Source organism: Lycium barbarum, chromosome 8 (genome assembly GCF_019175385.1).
Source record: "Lycium barbarum isolate Lr01 chromosome 8, ASM1917538v2, whole genome shotgun sequence".
Classification (NCBI taxonomy): Eukaryota; Viridiplantae; Streptophyta; class Magnoliopsida; order Solanales; family Solanaceae; genus Lycium; species Lycium barbarum.
The window spans coordinates 67,504,784-67,522,568 of NC_083344.1; the positions used below are offsets into that span (position 1 = coordinate 67,504,784).

At 39.3% G+C, this 17,785-nt stretch overlaps 1 pseudogene; it reads left to right on the forward strand.

Moving 5' to 3' along the window:
* Positions 1–2,816: 2,816 nt before the first annotated feature.
* Positions 2,817–16,761, forward strand: LOC132607860 (cellulose synthase A catalytic subunit 1 [UDP-forming]-like; annotated as a pseudogene).
* Positions 16,762–17,785: the final 1,024 nt, after the last annotated feature.

A 17,785-nucleotide genomic window follows, 5' to 3' on the forward strand; every position in this document is an offset into this window, starting at 1 on the left:
ATTGAGCAATGGCGTAAGAAGCCTTTTTCACCTCGGACATGTCATTCGTCAAGAAGATTCTATCACAATGCATCACCCAATCAAGGAATGTATCGGGATCACTACTTCCTTTGAAGGATGGGAGAGTAACCTTGATGGAATTGAGACTCGTGTCTCGCCCTCCTCCATAACCGTGATTCCCATTGAAATCTCCATCATCATCATAACCTTGATAGTCACGACCTTGGTACCCTTCACGAGCTTGGTACCCTCTTTGTCTACCCATGTGAGGGTTAGGACCATGCCTTCCACCCCTCCCTCGATGACCTCCTTGTGCTTGCCCTCGTTGCCTCCAACCTTGGTCTCCATATCGTTCGTGCTCGAGTATAGCTTCTTCTATCTCATCGTCATTTGGTTGTTGGATGTTTGGATAGTGTTGGGGTGGCATAGGTGCATTTAGGTGCGGATCATTTGGGAGTGGATCATTTGGATGTGGATCATTTGGAGTTTGATCTTGTGGGGGTGGATTGTTCCGTTGGCCTAGGGGAATGTTGTTTGGTGGAGTAAGGGTTGTGTTTTGAGGGGTGTTTTGGGGAGTGGGGTTATATAGATGATGGAAGGTACCGGGTGACAATGTAAGTGAAGTGCTTCGAGTAGCTCCACTTGTGCCTCCTTGGTATTGCACTTGGGGCGAATACGAGACCTCCCTACTACCTCCTTCAATTGCTTCCACCCTACTTCCCAAGTTTTCCATTCGACCACCCATACTATCCACCTTATCGTTCAAGGCTTGTAAGGCCCTCATTACATCAACTAGTGTGAGTTCCCCGGTAGGAACTCGAGTTTCATCCTCCGTAGCCATGGTACCTATTAACACACTCAATCAAAGAGGCAAACACATTAGATTAGTAAAATCAACTCACAATCGCTCAAGTATGCTTACCTTTGATTGCCTCACAAATTGCTTCCGCCAAAGATTGTGTGCTTGTTAATGTCGACTAGTCACAAAGGTTCAAATTCTACTCTTGGTCGGAATAGATTCTTGTTAGACTAAGAAAGACGGACGACTCAATTCAACCTAGCGGACTTGAACCAAGAAATTAACAACGAAGCAAAAACGAAGAACAGCATGAAGGAATTGGCACGAAAGAAATGCGGACACAAGAACTAATTAGCAACTAATAAGGCCGATTACTAGTTGTTAATTAGTTGTAAGAATCAAAGAAAAGAAGTTAGGAAAGAATCAAACCATTTTGACACTTGGATTTTTTTTTTCGAAAACTCTTCAGTGATTCACGCTTTCCTTCCGCTTCGCGGATGAAAAGCGGATGCTCTCAGACAATCAGGCTTTTCTTCCGCTATGCGGACCAAAAGCGGATGAACAGTACTTTTTTTTTTTGAAAAATCAGAAATTTAGACTAAGTATTTCTGATTTTTTTTGTTGTTGGGCCCACAAACATTTTTTCACAACTTTATTTGACAACTTTTGGATTAAATGGCCCTTTGAAGGGTCTTCTTCCTTATGAAGATTTGAAGGTCTTCAAGAACACAAGAACAATTCAAAAATTCAAGTACCCTCAAACCAACTCCAAATTAGCTCAAATTTCGAATCTAAGTTCTCTTTAATGTAGAGAACAAATCCCAATAGGTTTCAACCTTCAATTTCACATTCTTCAACAAGACCCACTTTCAAGTTCTTGAAGTTTTCAAAGCTTCAAATTCCAAAAATGGTAGATCCTTCAATCCTTAGCCAAACACCTCTAAATTTCGGATATAGAGTCCTTATCAACTAGAGAACAAACCCCAATCAACTTGAACGCTTAATTTTTCTCCTTCTTCAAACCCACCAACCTTGTTCTTGAAGCTTTGAAGCTCAACAATGGTGGAACACAAACCCTAACTCCAAATAGCTCGAAATGGAAGATTTGGACTCTAGAAACACTAAGAAACTCTAATCTAACACTAGATTTAACAAAATCAACAAGAAAATTCAAGTTTTTTTTTTGAATTTCGATTTTTTTTTTTTGTTGAATCAAAACCCAAGACTAGATTTGGTGGAACAAATCTAAACTAGGCTCTGATACCAATTGATACAATATTAAGAACGAAAATAGAATTACAATGCAAGAAAAGAAAAGGATAGATAATTTGACACAACTTAAGACCTAATTTAGCAACCAAAGTTATAGAAAACTAAGACCTCTAAATTAAGAACAAAAGAGACACCAAATTCTTAGGATGACCAAGAGGGATTTGGAATCCCTAATAACCAATCCTCTCAACAATCACTCAATCAAAGGTTTCACAAGCTCTCAACTCTCAAGAGTTTTACAATATCAATTATCAATAATCAAAATAGTCTAAGTCTTCCATAAAGAAGAAGAGAACTATTTATACTTATGCTAGAAAATAAAAGATAGAAAAATGACATAAACACCCTTAATGAGACAAGGGCCTTGTTTGGCTATTTTTCTTTCTTCAAAATCTTGAAATCTCCTTTGCAAGAATAGCCAACTCTTCATCTTTTAGCCTTTGTGGTAACTTCCCATTTCCTCTTCTTCTCCCCATGCAATATTCATCAACAAATGGACTTGGAATCCAAGGTGTTCATCAAAAGTATACTCAAGAGCCTCCCGCTTCATGAATAGGCTTTTCAAGTGTTGAAGTTCCCGGGCTTGGCTCCTTATAAATGGCCTTGAGGCAAGTGGGCTTGCATCAAGTAGGCAAATGATTATAAACTTTTTTCTTTATTTTGTTTTGTTTTTTAATTTATTGAGCTTCTCAAAACATGATTGATCTTGGGTATCTTATGAAATTTGGAGTGTCACACGAGACACATGATCTGTGAGTAAATGTGTCATAAATTTTCTGATTTTCTTTTATTTTGAATTTTATTGAACTTAAGAAAGTATATTTGATCTTAGGTATCTGGTGAGATTCTGATGCCACACTATCTATAAGAAGTATGTGGGGACCTCTAGGTCCAATAGACAAGCAGATATCCTTGCCTTATGTGGATCCTAGATTTCCAGGTACAAGTTGTTTCAATATCTCCATTAGATGACCATAATGAAATCCTTTCATTCCTTTTTCTTCTGAGAAGACTATTTTATATGTTTTACTAGTTCTTGTGAGGATTGTGGATTCCTCAAAGGACTTGAATTCCTATGGGCTTGGAAGCGTTGATTGGAAAGAGAGATTAGAAGGCTGGAAACTAAAACGAGAGCAGAATACAATGCATATGAACAACATATACACAGAAGGGAAGGGAGACATTGAAAGGATAAGATCAAATGGAGAGGAATTCCAAATGTGAGCAACTTATCTATTAACTGAAAAATTGAGGGAACTATTAGAACTGTGTTTTATATATTTAGCTCAACCTGAGAAATATTTGAGCAATTATTTTTGTACAAATGTTTGGAGTATCCTTGTTTATCCAACTTTATTCTGCTTACCTTCTAAAAAATAATGATTATGCAACTTTACTCCTCTCTATCAGATCATTGCATGCATTTATTAGTTAGGAAAGAGAAAGTTAAATTATTTTCCATTTAATTATCCCAAAGTAGCTCTTTATTGATTAGTGAATTTCTCTTGGGCAAAATTTATTTTCCTGTTGTTTCATCATTGTAAAAGGTGTGATGGCAAGAGTTAAGATACTCAAATATGTGACTATTTTTTTTATTCCTTGGATAGGCCTAATGATGCTCGCCATCCTCTTAGTCGTCTGGTGCCTATTCCTTCATCTCACCTTACCCCATATTGCGTTATAATCATACTCTGGTTAATTATCATGGGCTTTTCATGCAATACCGTCTAACTCATCCAGTGAATGATGCCTATACTTTGTGGTTAGTGTCAGTTATCTGTGAAGTTTGGTTTGCTGCATCCTAGCGTCTGGATCAGTTTCTAAAATGGTCGCCCATCAATCGTGAGACATATCTTTACAGGCTGGCTTTATGGTAAGTTGTTAAAATACTCTCGTGGTGAAATTGTATCAGCATGGGATTTCCAATCCTTGTCTAGTCTTCATTTACATCTAATTTGTCTTTATTATTTTATCAGATATGATAGAGAAGGAGAACCTTCACAGTTAGTAGTTAGTACCTATTGATGTTTTCGTCAGTACAGTGGATCCAATGAAATAACCTCCTCTGATTACTGCGAATACCGTATTGTCCATCCTTGCTGTGGATTACCCTATTGACAATGTCTCATGTTATGTTTCAGATGATGGTTCTGCAATGCTAACTTTTGAAGCCCTATCTGAGACTGTAGAGTTTGTAAGGAAATGGGTTCCCTTCTGCAAGAAGTTCAACATTGAGCCTCGGGCCCTTGAGTTATATTTTGCTCAAAGGATAGATTATTTGAAGGACACGATTCAGCCTTCTTTTGTGAAAAAACGCAGGGCAATGAAGGTAGGCAATGAAATTTACGTGTTTGTTGATTTAGTAACTTGGAGTTCATACGTCCAGAGTTGCTTTGCACTATTATTAGTTCTAATGTTCTAGATTACACTATGTTTTTCATGGTTGTAGAAAGCTGTAAAATTACTTTAAGAAGAAGCTTTTATTGATTATTTGAATATTGAATACATCAATAAGAAGCAAAACTACAAGTTAGAGAAAGTGTCAAGCTCCATCTGAACTAGGATTTATCTGGTTGAAACTGCAAACCATTTTATTTTACTATAATAATTCTAAAAGTCTTCTTTGCAGAGAGAATATGAAGAGTTCAAAATTTGAATTAACACACTCGTTGCAAAAGCGCAAAGAATGCTGGGAGAAGGTTGGACAATGTAGGATGGAAACCCTTGGCCTGGAAATAACTCTAGGGATCATCCAGGAATGATCCAGGTACTGATGACGTTCCTGATTCATGGAATTTTATGCTCCTTCCTACTTTTACTATTTTCAATCATTTGTTTTTTGTGGATGTAGGTCTTTCTGGGGCACAGTGGAGGCCTTGATATAGATGGAAATGAACTTCCTCGTATGGTTTATGTTTCTCGTGAGAAGCACCCAGGTTTCTAGCACCACATGAAAGCCGGAGCTATGAATGCTATGGTAATCAATTGATGATCACAATAAGATTTATTTGCAACTATTTTGAGCTCAGTATTTAGTTTATAGCTTAAATAGTTGACTTTTATGATTTACATAATTGTTATAGGTATAATACGTCATATCGCTTATTGATTATGTTGAAAGTCTTATAACATCTTAATCAATTTAATTTATAGTTTGAAGGTTTTTTCATGTATGCACCCATTTTAATTTTTCTACAGATCAGAGTTTCTATCGTACTTACCAATGGAGCATATCTTTTGAATGTGGATTGTGATCACTACTTCAACAATAGCAAAGCAATTAAAGAAGCTATGTGCTTCTTCATGGATCCTGTTCTTTCAAAGAAGACATGCTTTGTTCAGCTTCCTCAACGTTTTGATGGCATTGACTTGCACGATCGATATGCTAATCGGAATATTGTGTTCTTTGATGTAGGAGTCTCTTAAATTTTCATCATTTTTATTACTTTTTATGGTTGCAACTGCTCAATTTATTACGTTGTTGTTTTCTAGATCAAATTGAAAGGGTTGGATGGTCTTCAGGGTCCAATGTATGTGGAAATTGGATGCTGCTTTAACAGGCAAGCATTGTATGGATATGATCCTGTATTAACTGAGGTTGATTTGGAGCCGAACATCATTGTCAAGAGCTGTTGTGGCTCATGTAAGAAGGGAAACAAGAAATACCTTGATGAGAAGAGGGCACCAAAAAGAACTAAATCTACTATGCCAATGTTCAATATGGAAGATATTGAAGTAGGTGCAGAAGGTATGTCCTTACACTTAGAGAATTGTTCTTTACTCTCTGGTAAATTTATATGACATGGTTCTGAAGCTTCTAACTACTTAACTATACCCAATTAAAGATAAATGGGGAAATATTTTTAAGATTTAAATGTCCTTTCTTGTATCCTAGGGTTCTTTTCACCACATATGGAACCATTTCTGATTTAACAAATTTGGCATTTCTATGTTGTCTGCCCGTCCCTCTAATGTCACTACTCTGTTAAACTAGACACATACTATTCAAATCTCTAATTCTTGACAACTCTGTTGTTTATGGACAAGTTGTCCATCCTCCAACTCCAGTCATCAGTTTGTTTTACCTATCTTTTGCTCATGCGCTGCTAATTTACAAATAATTTCATCATGATGCTTTTTGTTGACTGTATTGCTTTTCATCTCAGGATGTGATGAAGAGAGGTCACTGTTAATGTCACAGAAGAGGTTAGAGAAACGCTTTGGTTCGTCTCCAGTATTTATTGCTGCTACCTTTATGGAACATGGAGGCATTCCTCCTTCTACTAATCCTTCAACTCTTTTGAAAGAAGCAATCCATGTTATTATTTGTGGGTATGAGGACAAAACTGAATGGGGAAAAGATGTACCACAATTTATTTCTTTATTTTAATATGTTTTGCTCAGATTTGTTGAATTATTTTTGTTAGGTACTTATTGGTTTAACTTTGATATTTGCTATTAGATTGGGTGGATTTACGAATCTGTCACCGAAGATATTTTGACTGGCTTTAAGATGCATACGCGCGGATGGATTTCAATATATTGTATGCCTCCTTGGCCAACATTTAAAGGGTCTGCACCCATCAATCTTTCTGATCGTTTAAACCAAGCACTTCGGTTGGCCTTGGGATCTGTTGAAATTATGTTGAGTAGGCATTGCCCTATATGGTATGGCTACAAGGGGAAACTAAAGCTTCTGGAGAGATTAGCATATATTAACACCATTGTTTATCCCATCACATCAATTTCGTTGCTTGCTTATTGCATTCTTCCTGCTATCTGTCTTCTAACAGGGAAATTTATTGTTCCTGAGGTAAGTGAACAGTTTCATTTTTGCTCGAGGATACACTTATTTGTTTCTAATAGCTATACCAAAACTAGATGAATGGAGTAATTACTAATCCTACTAATCCTATTAAAAAGAGTTGAATGTACTAGGTTTGCAAATAGATAGCTATTGAGCTAATGATTCCCTTGGAAAGGGTTTGATGGTGAAGAATAAAAACGTTGGAAACAGTCAGGGAAAGTAAGTACCTTCTCAAAAAGAAGTGAGGGAAAGTAAGTAGAATACAATTATTTCTTTTTCACGTTGTCTTCTAAGCTTATCTTGAATTGTAAATAATTCAAAAGCAATTATTTTTCTTAAATTCTGTCTTAATGAGCCTGTTCACTTTGCCAGTCTCAAGCTCATAGGAGGGTTCCAGTGGGTTGATATCCAGCTTAAAAATAGTCTACTTTTCCTTTAATTAAGTAATGAAATTTAAATAAGACATCAAGAGGATGCAAAATTTACAGTGCAAGATAAATACAAAAAGAAGATGTTAGCCCTATTAAAAAAGGTCTAGTCTAAAGTTAAGGAACTAACAAAGTCCAAAAAGGCTGCAGGGGAGCTAACACGGGAAAGGTTGATCCAACTAAAGATTTGCTAAAAATCTATCATTAAGGATGTAATTTGGAGTTGATGTGCCATCAAAATCAGTGAGGCATGCTTCAGAGAGGGCTATCTAGCTAAAGCAAATCACCTTTAGGGGTAACCTAGTCTTCCAAATTAACTTCCATGGACAATTGACTACCATTTCATTTTGAGCATACAGGGAAGAGTATCCTACCTTCATAGAGTATTTATCATCTTCTTTATCACCCCAAGTAAGCTTGTCTGGTGTCTGGTCATTGATTGAAAATTTCCCTAGCCTTTCCAATAGATTAAGGCACTCTTGCAGCTGCAGTCTTGTATATTTCTCCCGAGTTGAGAAAATCCAAGTGTTATCAGTTTTGTTTTGTGAAATGGTTAAATGTTGACTTGTGGAATAGAGATTAGGATAATCAGCTTGTAATGTAGATTCCCTCAGCCATCTATTTTCCCGAAACTTTATATTTGCTCCATCGCCTACCTTAAACTTGCATTTGTGGAAACATTTCCCCCTTAGCATACTGATACACGTCTAAGGACCTCCATCATATGTTTTCGTTGATACTTTGGTACTCATGTGATTCTTACTGCCATGTTTCGCACTCACCACCTCCTTCCAAAGAGCTTGATCCTCTTGTGATTACCTCTATAGCCATTTCATTAACATGCTCTTTGGGTTGTAAGGTCTCTTATCCCCAAGTCACCTTGTGACTTTGGTTGTGTTATTGCCTTTTATTTAACCAAGTGAAATTTATGAGTTTTGCTGATTTTCCAGAAAGTTCCTCCTACATCAATCTGTTTCAACAACTTTCCTCAAATCGAGAACAGTGACATAAGATAGGTGGGTAGGCTATCTAAAACACCATTGATGAGTGTGAGTCTGCCTCCGATGAAAAGGTGTTACATTTGTCAATTATCCAACTTCTTTCAACTTTTCTTCTAACTCTACTCCATATATCAGGATATTTGAATTTGGCACCAAGTGGAAGCCTTAGATGTGTGGTTGGCAATCTGCCAGTATTGTAACATAGGATCTCAGGTCCTCCAGGTTAGGTACATCATTGACTGGAAAAATAACACTTTACAATATAATAATGTGTATGTTACACCTCAGAAATTTCCCCGCGAACGTACAATGAAAAGTTGCAGGTTTGCACTTTGACCCAATTGGTCGTAAAGTGGAATACGACCCGTAAACTGCTATCGTCCTCCAACCTTTCAAAAATTTCAACTTTCTGTCAAATGTTTCAAATGGTTAAAAACGACTTGGAATACGGACCGTAAATCGAAATACGGCCCGTAAACTGAGTCGTAAGTTGCCATGATCTCCAGCATGCCTTTCTGGTTTTGATATGCTTAAATACGGTCACGAAGGACGGACCGTAAACCAGAATACGGCCCGTAAAGTGGGTTTACGACCACTGTACACCTCAGTCACTGTTCATTCCGGAATAGATTTTAAGTCATTAAAAAAGAGGCCCATGCTCATTCAAATCATTCCATATTCAAGATATTTCTCTCTAGAAACTCCTAGAATACTCTCTACTTTTCAATTACAAGAACACATGGGAGAATGGTGATCAATTACATGAGACCCACGAAATTAAGTGTGAGAATCACATTAAAGTTCATCCTTCTCAAGAAAACCCAAAAGGAGTGAAGTAGGGTTTTGGTGCTAGAGGAGTAAATCCATTCAAAGCTTGTTCAACCATCATCTAAGGTAAGTTTCGTGACCATTTCATGTTGTTTAAGGTATTGAAAGGTTAAGATACCGGAATTGTAGAAAAGCATAGCAAATGGGTCATAAATGAGTGAATAGTGCCATGAGTGAATGGTAGTTGAATTGAATCATGAATGATACTGTGTTGTGAGTATAAATACGTTATAAATGACATGTAGACCATGAGATAAGTGTGATACATGATAAAATATGATAGCGAACCCAAAACCATAAATGTGGGAAAAATGAAGAGAAATGGTGGATCATGGTCATTGTATATGAATGATGATTGTTGATTGCTATATTGTAATTGTTGTTGTGGGTGTTGGAAGTTGATATGAAATATGGGAAAAGTAGTATGAACAGAGGAAGTGCTGCCCAATTGTCTCTAGAAATAGTAGTGCGTTCTTATAGTTGATTAACTACCGTTAGTACGAATCCTCTTTTGAAGGTAGAGGCGTGACATTGAAGGAGAATTAACGAACGCTAGTTTGGTTAAACGAGAAAGGTATGTGAGGCTAGTCCGTTCTTTCTAATGGCATGAATCCTATAGTGTAACTACTTTCTTATCCACGAGCCTATGTCTATAGTTAGCTACACAAGGTAATGAGTTAAAGTATAGAAAGTCTAATGATGTTATTTATTGCTTACACTCACCTCATATGCTAATTCCTTCGAGGTGAGGCAGGATGTCAATGATTGTTCCATAATGCAATCGGGGGATCACGACCTTACGTCACCCCGATAGAGTGTGGTTGATCTTGAGCCTTATGTATGTATGATGATAAGCTAAGCATATTGTGATAAGCATATGATGATACTACTATTACACCACGCTTAATTGGCCGGGCAGTCACCGCCAAGGTGGGCAGCTATATGATACACCATGGCCAAATGGAATGGGCAGACACCACTAATGGGCGGCATGAGATGTTACCCCGGACGCGGGAGGCCTGGACGCAGGCTCATGTTATGATTATCACACCGATCCGATATGGACGGGCAGTTTATACATGATGCATATATGGTAAGATGATGAGCATGAGTATGACAGCATGACTTGTTTTCTTTATACTTGACAGTTAGATTCAGATGTCCTATATTGATATCTTCTTTACAGCATTGTTTTATTTCATTGTTTATGCCTCTCATACTCAGTACAATATTCGTACTGACGTCCGTTTTCTTTGGACGTTGTGTTCATGCCCACAAGTAGACAGGGAGGAGAGCTCGATCCAGATCCGTAGTAGCTGTCAGTTGATTGGAAGCCCTCCATTGTCCCGGAGGTGCTTATGATTATTCTTTTGTGTATATATAGCCATGTATATGTATTTTTTTGGGCACGACGGGGTCTTGTCCCGTCCCGCTGTTCAGCACTCCAGTAGAGGCTCGTAGATACGCAGTGCGGGTTAGATGGTCTCACGAGATCACTACTGTATACATATCTATATTATTTTGATAGCCTAAGGGCACATGTACATGAAAGTATTTTATGTTTTCATACGAAATATGATTTTCCTCCGCTATGAGTATAAAGATGATAAAAAGAGCATTAAATGAGTAAATGAGCGACAGAGCGAGCGGTGCTCGGTGGTTAGCCCCAGGTACCCGTCGCAGCCCCTAGCTGGGTCGTGACAAAAGTGGTATCAGAGCAGTTCAGTCCTAGGAAGTGTCTACGAGCCGTGTCTAGTAGAGTCTTGTTTATGGTGTGTTGCGCGCCACATCAATAAACAAGAGGCTATAGGGCATTTAGAAAAACAATTGACCCTCTTTCTTCTATAGGATCGTACGATAGAGCCATGTATAAGATTTTATCCTCCCTAATAGTGCGTTATGATTTCATAATGCCGCCAAAGGGAAAGGTTAGAGCCGCCCAGAAGGGCAAGACTACGGCGAAGAGGCGGGTAGAAAGAGAGCCTCCGGTGAATATAGATGAAGGCGAATTGCATAACGAGGCCCCATCTAATACTTCCTCTACCCCGCCCAATGTGAGAGAACAAGGAGGAGCCCCAGCTCCAATTTCTCCACCGGCTGCTTCGGGTCAACAAATGACTGAGGCCATCCAGCTATTGACACAATTGGTTTCCACATAGGCACAACGACAAAATGTGGGTTCATGTGACCGGGCAGCAAGTACCAAGGCCCGTGATTTTATGAGTTTAAATCCTCCGAAATTCTTCGGGTCTAAGCCGGATGAGGATCCGCAAAGTTTCGTAGATGAGATGTTAAGGACATTGAAGATTGTCCATGCCTCCAAGACCGAATCCGTGGAGTTGGCATCGTATAGACTCCGGGATGTGGCGGTGTTATGGTACAACAATTGGGTATTGTCAAGAGGAGAGAACGCGCCTCCTCCGGTTTGGCAAGAGTTTGTGGATGCTTTTATTCGTCACTATTTTCCACCCGAGGTCCGCCGAGCTAAAGCAGATAGATTTCTGAATTTGAAGCAAGGAAACAAGAGTGCCCGGGAGTATAGCCTGCAATTTAATTCTTTGGCTAGATAGGCCCCGGCTATTGTGGCCGACATGGGGGATCGGGTATATAGATTTGTAAGTGTCCTAGGGCCACATTTATTCAGAGATTGTTTGACAGCTTCCTTGCAAGACGGGATGGATATTTCCCGAATACAGGCCCATGCACAGAATTTGGAGGGGCGACAACAACAACAAAGAGGTGACCGTGATGTCGATAGAAGATAAGTCAAGAGGGCCAGATCCATAGGAGCTAGCAGTGAACATAGAGGGGGATCAAGGCAGACATATTATGGGTACTCAGGCCAGTCAGTGACAAGTGCACCTCTTCGATTCACTGGTAGGAGATTTGATCGCTCTTTCCGTTCAGGACAGGGCCAGAGTTCGAGGGCTTCAGATTCCCAGCTCAGGGAAAATTATAGTCAGAGGAGACCCCCAGTGCCGCGATGCAACCAATGCGGCAGATTACATTCCGGACAGTGTCGTCAGGGTTCGGATGCCTCTTATACTTGTGGTCAGGTAGGGCATATGATGAGGGATTGCCCGTCGATGAGTGGCAGAGTTGGAGTTCAGCCTACAGGTTCAGCAGCTGGCTCTTCATCAATACGCCCGGCAGGGCAGACTCCTCAGATAACAGTAGGCCGAGGCAGAGGCCGAGGGGCAGCATCTACTTCAGGTGCCACTCAGCCCCATGTATATGCTTTAGCCGGACGGCAGGATCTCGAGTCCTCTCTGGATGTAGTTATAGGTATATTGTCTATATTCTCCCGTGATGTGTATGCATTGATAGATCCGGGTTCTACATTCTCTTATATTACTCCATATGTTACTGGTTCTATTGGGGTGAAACCCGAGTCAATTAGACCCTTTGAGGTACTCACTCCGATTGGTGATCCCGTGATAGCAAGACAAGTGTACAAAAATTGTGTCGTGATGGTATGTAATCGTCAGACCAAAGCTGACTTGATTGAGCTAAAAATGGTAGATTTTGATGTAATCATGGGTATGGATTGGTTGGCATCGTGTTATACAAATGTTGATTGCCGCACAAAAGTGGTCCGATTCCAATTTCCGGGAGAGCCCGTGCTTGAATGGAAGGGTAATATAGCATCTCCAAAGGGCAGGTTTATTTCTTACCTCAAGGCAAGAAAGATGATAGCCAAGGGTTATGTTTATCACTTAGTCCGGTTTCATGATACCGAGGCAAAGCCGCCAACTTTCCAGTTAGTTTTGGTAGTGAATGAAGTCCCAGATGTGTTTCCGGATGAACTTCCAGGCCTTCCACCAGAAAGAGAGATTGACTTCTCCATTGATGTGTTGTTGGACACCAAGCCTATTTCTATTCCTCCTTATCGAATGGCCCCGGTAGAATTAAAGGAGCTAAAGGCGCAGTTGAAGGACTTGCTTGAGAAGGGATTTATTAGACCCAGTTCATCACCGTGGGGAGCACCGGTCTAGTTTGTGAGAAAGAGAGACGGTTCCCTGCGAATGTACATCGATTATAGGCAACTGAACAAATTGACGATAAAGAACAAATATCCTCTTCCAAGGATTGATGACTTGTTCGACCAGTTGCAAGGTGCCAAGTGGATTTCCAAAATAGATTTGAGGTCGGGTTATCATCAAGTGAGAGTTAGAGAAGCAAATGTTCCCAAAACATCTTTCAGAACGAGATATGGCCGCTATGAATTCCGAGTAATGTCATTCGGGTTGACTAATGCTCCGGCTGTATTTATGAACTTGATGAACGATGTATTCAGGCCACTCTTGGATTCCTTCGTGGTAGTGTTTATCGATGATATTCTGGTGTACTCTCGCACAGAATCAGAACATGCAGATCATTTGCGAATTGTTCTTGGCATTCTTCGAGCCCGGAAATTCTATGCGAAGTTTTCAAAGTTCTAGTTCTGGCTAAATTCTGTGACATTTCTGGCCCATGTTATTTCAGATGATGGCATTCGAGTCGATACTCAGAAAATTGAAGCGGTGAAGACTTGGCCAAGGCCTATGACGCCTACAGAGGTTCGTAGTTTTCTGGGTTTGGCAGGTTATTATCGAAGATTCGTAGAGGGATTTTCATCTATTTCGGCCCCATTGACGAAGCTAACCCAGAAGTCAGCTAAATTTCAATGGGACGATGCTTGTAAGCGCAGCTTCCAAGAGTTGAAGGACAGATTGACCTCAGCTCCAGTTTTAATGTTTCCGGAAGGGTCAGATGGTTATGTTGTGTATTATGACGCTTCCGGTGTTGGATTGGGATGCGTATTGATGCAGCGTGGTAAGGTCATTACATATTCTTCGAGGCAATTGCGGAGACATGAAAATAATTACCCAACTCATGACCTCGAACTAGCTGTGGTCATTCATGCCTTAAAAATGTGGAGACATTATTTGTACGGTGTGCACGTTGATATCTATACAGATCACAAAAGTCTTCAGTACATCTTCAAGCAAAAGGAGTTGAACCTGTGACAGAGGCGGTGGTTAGAATTATTAAAAGATTATGATATTAACATTTTATACTACCCCAGGAAGGTGAATGTAGTAGCCGATGCGCTTAGCCGCCGATCAATGGGCAGTTTATGTGAAGTCCCTCCGGAAAGGTAAGAGATGGTTCAAGAACTTCACCGATTAGCTAATCTGGGAGTACGTGTAGTTGATTCAGGTGATGCAGGGATTAGTATCAATGATTCCACAACCTCGTCCTTGGATACGGAAGTGAAGGAATGGCAGTATGAAGATCCTCAGTTGTGTCGTTATAGAGACGCATCTCATGGGAAAGAAAAGTCTCCGTTTGAAGTTTCCATGGATGGGATTCTCAGGTACCGAGGCAGGTTATGTATGCCGAATGTGGCGGAATTGCGTCGACGAATTTTAGAAGAAGCACATTGCTCTCGATATTTTATTCACCCAGGTGCAACCAAAATGTATCATGATCTCAAGATGATATACTGGTGGGATGGCATGAAGAGAGACATAGCAGAATTCGTAACACAATGTCCAAATTGCCAACACGTAAAAGTTGAACATCAGAAGCCAGGAGGCTTATTACAAGCAATAGAGATACCCACCTTGAAATGGGAAGTGATCAACATGAATTTCATCATGGGATTTCCTCGTTCCCGTGGCAGACATGACTCTATATAGGTGATCGTGGATAGGCTGATGAAAGCAGCCCATTTTCTTCCAGTTAGGACCACATACTCTGCGGAAGACTATGCAAGGTTGTATCTCAAAGAAATTGTGCGACTCCATGGAATCCCATTATCTATTATCACAAATAGAGGAGCACAGTTTACAACTAAGTTCTGGAAATCTTTTCAGGAAGGTTTGGGCACGTAAGTGAAGTTTAGCACGGCATTTCATCCGCAAACTGATGGGCAGGCCGAGCGTACCATTCAAACTTTAGAAGATATGCTACGGGCGTGTGTGTTGGATTTCGGTGGTAGCTGGGATGACCACTTACCCCTTATTGAGTTCGCATACAACAATAGCTACCATTCAAGTATACAAATGGCTCCATATGAAGCTTTATATGGAAGGAAATGCAGATCTGCAATCGGATGGTTCAAAATAGGAGAAGCACAATTATTGGGCCCTGAATTGATCCAACAAGCAATAGAAAAAGTTAAGGTGATCCAAGATTGGTTGTCGACAGCTCAAAGTCGCCAAAAGTCCTATGCGGACAACTGCCGACGAGACTTGGAATTTCAAATTAATGATTGGGTATTTTTTAAAGTGTCACCCATGAAAGGGGTGATGAGATTTGGTAAGGAAGGGAAGCTAAGTCCCAGATACATTGGACCCTACAAAATCATTCGCAAGGTGGGTCAGGTAGCCTATGAATTGGATCTACCTTCGGAGCTTGAATTAGTCCACCCATTTTTCCACGTTTCGATGCTCCGCAAGTGCATTGGAGATCCCACCAATATTGTCCCGATAGCCGATGTGCAAATAACAGAAAAGCTAACCTATGAAGAAGTGCCTATTGCCATCCTAGAGTGATGATTTCTTCTGAGTAATCTTCATTTTCTGGATTCATTTGCATACCAAACGAAATTGAATTTTTAGTAGTAGGGCAAGGCGACTAAGATCTAGCCAATCTACTTATATTTGTGGGTCAAGGTGGTTAAGATCTTATCATTCAACATTTATTTTATTTCTCTTAAGATAGAAAGAGGACAAGATTCCATTATTCAAGCGAAGGTCTCTTTTAGACCTACTCTGGTGGAAATTTTGCCCTCTAGTGATATTTACACATTCAATGGCTTTAATCTGATCCATAGATATCAATACAATAACTTTATCTGCATGTGGATTACTATCGTACATCACCTGATATCTTGATTATTTCTTTCCTACAATTTATGTACCTTCTCTAATAGTCCTTCATAATTATGTTTTAATGTATCTATTTTAATTATTCCTTTAGATAAGCAACTATGCTGGTATGTGGTTTATTCTTCTTTTCCTTTCCATATTCGCAACTGGTATACTGGAGCTTAGGTGGAGTGGTGTGAGCATTGAAGACTGGTGGAGAAATGAATAGTTCTGGGTTATGGTGGTACATCTGCTCACCTGTTTGCTGTCTTTCAAGGTCTACTAAAAGTCCTTGCTGGGATTGACCCCAACTTCACAGTCACGTCAAAGGCATCTAACGAGGATAGAGACTTTGCAGAGGTTTATATGTTCAAATGAACATCTCTCATTATTCCTCCAACTACAATCCTTATTGTACACATGGTAGGAATAGTGGCTGGTGTTTCATATGCCATTAATAGCGGATACCAGTCATGGGGTCCTCTGTTTGGAAGGTTGTTCTTCGCCTTTTGGGCCATTGTCCACTTTTATCCTTTCCTTAAAGGTCTACTGGGACGGAAAAATCGTACACCTACCATTGTTATTGTCTGGTCCGTTCTTCTTGTGTCTATATTCTCATTGCTATGGGTGCGCATTGATCCCTTCTCATCTGACGGGACAAAAACTGTTGCAAGAGGTCAATGTGGCGTCAACTGCTAGTAATATTTGATGGTTATTTTATTAAGTTAATCAGTAGTTGTTGCTTACCTGGGTGTATGTAGATTAAAAGAACTTAAAAGGCACTAAAATGCATGCAAGGCCTTATGGTAATGTTCAACAATTTTCCTATTGTCAAAAGGAAGTGCGATGGATGGAAGACATGCGAGTTTTTGTACTTTTTACATTCTTTCGATGCCTCAAATGTTCAGGCAAGTCCTGTAGCTTAGGTAGAGAAGTTGTAGTATTGATCTTGTTGTCATTGTGCAGCATTCCTTTATGTTGGGGATGGTCAATTTCATCAAAGGATGATGAATAATAATTTATGAGTACATGAATTTAAATGTCACTTTTATCTCCTTATTTCTGGATGTATGTCTGTTGCTGGAATCCAATGTTACTTTATCTCCTTGCTGTCAACTATGGGAATACTTAAGGCGGTTTGGTAAGTTTTTATCAAACCCGAACGAAACCAACTATATCAATTTGGTTAGTTTTTTCGGTTTCTTTTGCACATGAGTACTATTTCAATCTTATTTTTTGGAGTTATAGATAAAGTTTTAATAAATCAATAGCAATGATTTACAAACATATGCACTATTGAAACACAGTAGTTACTCTTTTAGTCTAACAAGAATCTTTTAATGATGTACGCGTTCAAGCTTAACCAAATTTTAAATAATTAAACATAAAATCAACATAAAATTGAAAAACGGATACACTTTGTTTAGTTCTAAAAATTGCTGACAATACATCATATCAAATTTGAAGAAAATATAAAAGTTTAATATATCTTGAGATATAAATATGAAAGAACAAATAACACATTTCATAACACTTGATAGCAAATTAAGAATTATTGAAGTATAAATGGATGCACTATCGAGTTTTGTTCAACATCCCATGAGGGACCACAGATGTTTCTTGACATATGTTTTTAAAGAAAATCCTTTATATAGTTTAAAATCATATATTCAAGTGTCGGTTTTGTTCGAAACACTAAACCAAAACAAAATCAAGCCTCGTCTATTTGGTTTGTCTTTTCGATTGGCACGATTTTTCGGTTTGTTTTGTAGACCCCTACTGCCAACAGTTAC